At 41.1% G+C, this 5,496-nt stretch overlaps 1 pseudogene; it reads right to left on the reverse strand.

Moving 5' to 3' along the window:
* Positions 1 to 4,365: 4,365 nt before the first annotated feature.
* On the reverse strand, positions 4,366 to 5,063 carry LOC130684764 (olfactory receptor 5AS1-like; annotated as a pseudogene).
* Between the last annotated feature and the right edge of the window lie 433 nt (positions 5,064 to 5,496).

The raw sequence follows: 5,496 nt of genomic DNA on the forward strand, positions 1-5,496 counted from the left end.
ATGTCCCTCTGGACTTCATCACATTTCTCTTGCATATTTCTCTGCATCTCTGTCAGCATGTTTATGATTTTTATTTTTTATTCTTTGTCAGGAAGAGTGGTTAGGACTTTCTCCTTCTCTGGTGTCTCTATGATCTTGGTTTGCCTGTAATTTTGCCTCTTCTTGGTGATAGGAATAGTTTGCAGAGCTGGGACGAGTGACGGCTGGAAGAACTTCCCTTCTTGTTGGTTTGTGGCCTTCCTCTCCTGGGAGAACAGCGACCTCTAGTGACTTGCGCTGGGCAGCTGCGTGCAGACAGGGTTTCTGCTTCCTGCCCGGCTGCTATGGAGTTAATCTCCGCTGTTGCTGTGGGCGTGGCCTGGTTCTGGCCTCTGCACCAAAGTGGTGGAGTCACGTTGGAGTGGGAGTGGCCGGGAGGCTATTTATCTCCGTAAGGGGCCTCCCTGCTCCCTGCAGCCCAGTGGTTAGGGTGCCCAGAGATCCCTGGATTCCCTACTTCTGGACTAACTGCCCCGCCTTGCCCCTTTAAGACTTCCAAATAGCACCCGCCAAAACAAAACAACGACCACAAAAAATAAATAAATAAAAATAATTTTAAAATTGGCCGCTCGTTTTTCTTTATTCTCCGGTGCCAGCCTCAGGCCTCTGCTCACCGGTCTTTCTGCCCTGTTTCCCTACTATTGGGGTCCCTGTCCCTTTAAGACTTCCAAAAAGCACTCGCCAAAACAAAACAGGAAGAAAACAAACAAAAAAACAAAAAAAATGGCCACTCGCTTTTCTTTTGTCCTACAGCGCCAACCTCCAATACCCGCTCACCATTCTAGCTGCCCTGTTTCAGTAGTTTCCAGCACCTTATGCATGCACTGTGTCTGTGCTCTGGTGTGGATGGCTGGGGCTGGGTGTTCAGCAGTCCTGGGCTCCCTCTCCTTCTCTGCTCTGACTCCTTTCCACCCGCCGGGAGTTGGGCTGATGGGTGCTCAGGTCCCACCGGGCTGAGCTTGTATCTTATCCCCTTCGAGAGGCGTGTGGATGTGGTCTGGATGTTGTCCTGTGTCTCTGGTCTTTATTCTAGGGAGAGTTGTCTTTGTTATATTTTCATAGATATATGTGGTTTTGGGAGGAGATTTCTGCTGCTCTACTCACACTATCATCTTGGCTCAACCCCATCTGAATTTGTATTATTTAGTAATTATACAAAAATATCTTGAAACCATGGATTTAAGGATCTCAAAGAGATTTAAAAGTAAATAACAATATCCTGCAATTGTCTACAATCTGGCGGTACATAGCCTTTGTGTTCAGAAAATTATTTGAAGTCTCATATTTTATGATTTAAAATAAACACGTTAATTTTTGGAAACAAAACATCACTGCACACAGTACAATGACCAAATAAAAGAACACAATGTGCATTTCAGAGAAATCAATAAACTCAACAAAAATAGATGTGTAATATGATAATTTTCTGTGATTTTAAAAAACTTTACAGTAGTGAAATAATTTAGTTTGTATCCTTTAGTCTGATTTCTGCTGCTCTGTGTCACGTATGTGAGATTCGATAGTTCATTCATTCTCTGCTGTGTAGTAGCCCAATGAACAAACCCCACACATTATTGTCAGGTTCCAATAAAACTACTATGTGTGTGATCACTTTTGTGGAAGCTTTGGGTATACATATTACTCATTTCTGTTGGGGATAATGAGGAAGGGGAATATATGCCAGCTCTCATAGAGACTCTGAAATGGTTTTTGAAAGATGAATGAATGCTGAGTTCTTCCTCAATGTTGAAAGCTGTAACTGTTCCATATGCACCCCAATACATGATATAACTTTGTAAATATTTATCATTATAGATGCTCAAGTGTGAGTCATAGTGCAGTGCTGAGGTTATAAATTTTATTTACTTGAACACTAATAAAGTTGTACAATTACTTCTGTGAAGACTCCATAAAAGCCTAAATATCAGTTGGGTGGATTTGTGTTTAAATTATTTGATGTCCCCAACACGCAATCTCTAGCTGTTTTCATTATTCTATTTCTTCTGAAATCTGTCAGAGACAAAATGGAATTGTTTTGCATGAAGATAAAGCCACTCTCTTGTGTTGTTGTTTGGCTTTTATATATCCTATAGTGAGGATAGGTGTACACAAAGCATTAGATCACAGATATGGACAGACTGTGATGACTGGAAAGGACTTTAGGGATAACCTAGGGTATTATCTCTTTTACGCGGAGGTGCTGGGGTCTGGCAAATATGAGAGGGGAAGTGAAATGGAGTCACTCAGGTCCAGGGGTTTTAACATGGAGCCAGGAGGCCATTAAGGAGGGGGCCTTTCCCACACTCTGACGAGGTAGATCCCTGAAATTTTTATCTGGGACAAACCAGAAGTATTCCAAGTGCAGCTCAGAACATGTGCAACTTGCTACAGTAACAAACATCGCCTGGTCATAGCCAAGCAACAGCTTCACTTCAGACAGTTTTAGTTTTCTTCCACCATCTACAGTCAAAATTCTTTGTAAATGACATGTGCACCATTCCCTTCTGTCTTTAAATCCCACTGACTATCTTTACCGAATGGGACATAATTTGGGTTGCCACCTGATTCTTGCTCCCAGAAATGCATTTTGAGACCACAGATAAATGCTCCTGTTTGATTTCAATTATGCCTGTTTCCTCAGATGACAAGAGAGGGAGTTATTTCTTCAACACCACAGGGATTCAGAGCTGCACTGGGTGCCTGGGTCATAGCGTTTTCCTGGATAGGAGCTTCCAGAGAGATTACACCTCGCTGCCTGTGCGTCTTGCACAGGGCCTCCCACTGCTGGGTCACTGAGCTTTGGCACTGCTGCAGCCTCCCCCATGCCATCACACAGCCTAAACCAGTATGCCTCCACGTGTCCACTGCTCTGTGCATGCACCCAAATCTACCACCATGGCCATTTGTTTCTTTAGGGATTTCAGTACCAAGGCTGAAGGAAAGGTGTCCGGGCACGGAAACGTGCCTACTACCTCAACCACTGCACACAGCCACTCTTAATCCCATATCTGGACAGTAGTGATTCCCAATAGTCCTGGTGTGTGTGTGAGAATGCTATGATGAGGAGATGCAGCGAATGGAAGGAAATAGTGAGGATTAAAACAGATGAGCAAGAATAGATAAAAGATCCTGATAAAATGTTTTCCCTGATTTTGTAGAATTGCATCACAGAAAAATTAGTTCTGGCCATAAACATGATGTTCCTATTAAACAGTGAATCCTAAGACACATACTAGTAAATTATTTTTCAACATCTAATGCAACATCCAGGAAGATGAAATTACAATTATGCAAAGTGGTGTATTACATTATTAGACTTACAGTTATTGAGCTAAGGAACTAATTTATTCAGACCAAATTTTCTTGTCACTACTTTGTACTTATTAGATGTGATTAAAGAAATCATTGTGCATGTCAAATCAGTCTTTACCAGATAGACTGACATATATTGTATGGAAGGAAGATGGCATGTTTATAACTTCTGAACACTGCAAACACAATGAGCCTCTGAGTTGACTTTAACAAACTTCAAACTGTTTTACCTAATATGTTCATGCACATAAAATGATTACCAAGTAATATGCCTAAATTAAGAAATATGGTACAGCTAGTGATCCTTCAAACTGTTTATCCAAAGAAGTATTCCTCATAGATTTTTTTACCACAACCATATTATCCCATTGTCTGTTATAGGTCATGCAAATGTCTCCTTGAAAAGCAGAGCAGCCTCTCGTGGTTTACTATCATTCTGAAATGAATTCACAAAAGAACATTTGCAATTACTTAAGGGGTGAATTTCTAATGTGCAATGAAAATGCCATTGAATGTGAGTTCGGGCAACAGTGTTTTTATTTATTCTTATTTACTTATTTACTATGGGTATATTTCTAGGTGTTATGATGGATCATTTACACAGGGATACTAGTGCATAGGAAGGGATATATACAAACATAATGTAAGACACTCAAAAACTTCTGATTAAATAAAACCAATGTTTATGAAAAATATTGTACCTTGGGAGAATAAGTTGAATTATAATGTTAAGAAACATGGGGAGTTCTGGCAATGAAAGCTCGCTGGGACTTATCCATGAATAAGGAAAGCAGGTAGAAAAAGACTGTCTTCAAAAACAGCAAAGTGGACGTATTAGCACACTTCACATATTGAGAGGAGGTTAAGATCAAAAGTGACTCCTCCCTACACTCAACTTAGGCACAGTGTTAAGTAATGGAAAGTATATAGAAGATGTATTGGAACCTGTATCAAAGGACTTGAACTTCAGATCTCAGAACCTTTAAATAACACTTTTGGGTGGAATAACTTGTTTCACACAGAACATAATTTAGTGCTGACCATTTTTTTCAGGGCATCTTTCACATCTTTTTTCCTCAAGCTGTAGATCAGTGGGTTCAGCATAGGGAAGACAACTGTGTAGAAAACAGAGACCACTTTGTCCGTGTCCATGGAGTAAGTGGAGGTGGGTCAGAAATACATGAACAGTAGTGTGCCATGGAATATGGTCACAGAGGTTAAGTGGGAGGCACACGTAGAGAAGGCTTTGAGTCTGCCCTCTGCTGACTTCATTCTCAGGATGGTAGTTAGGATGTAGATGTAAGAGAGGAGGACAGTCATGATGCTGAGCCACACAACACGGCTACTGAAAACAAACAAAAGGATCTCATTGATGGAGGTGTCTGAGGAAGAGAGGGCTAGCAAGGGTGGGATGTCACAGAAAAACTGGTTGATGATGTTGGAGTTGCAGAATGGCAATCGAAATGTACAACAGGTGTGGATTGCCGAGTCGACCAACCCTCCCATGTACACAATGTTCTCGAGCTGGATACAGCGTCTCCTGGGCATGGCCACTGTGTAAAGAGTGGGTTGCAAATGGCTACATAACAGTCATAAGACATGACCGCCAACAGGAGACATTCCACATCTCCAAATATCCCCCCAAAGCACATCTGAATGGCACATAAAGCTTGTGGTATCCTCTTCTGCTCAGATAAGAAATCAGCCAGGGGAAGTGGAAGAAAATTATAGAAAATTCACATTAATAAACCTTAAATTTCTATGATAACATTTCCTTAAAATAAGACATACAATCAACAAACTCAAAAAAAGAAAAGAGAAACGCAAAAGAAAAAAGATGACTACTTTGGCAAAATTGTGTCCCAAAAGCCCTCTATTAATATCCACAATGGGATTTTTAAGGTGTCAAGACACCCAAAGCAGCAGAAGAATGGTGGAATCAGCAGTTTTCCACCAAGCCCTGGATTAACATGGACAGGGAAGTGTTAACAAATCTGTGACACTTGGTGAACGTGGAATCTCAAAAATCCATCATAAAAAGGAGAGGACAATTTACTCAGTGGAAACCTCAGCAAAATCAAACTGGGAAAATGGAAGTCTTCACATTCTCCAAGTTGTAGATGAAAGACCCCCCACCCACCTCCA

This window comes from Manis pentadactyla, chromosome 9 (genome assembly GCF_030020395.1).
Source record: "Manis pentadactyla isolate mManPen7 chromosome 9, mManPen7.hap1, whole genome shotgun sequence".
Classification (NCBI taxonomy): domain Eukaryota; kingdom Metazoa; phylum Chordata; class Mammalia; order Pholidota; family Manidae; genus Manis; species Manis pentadactyla.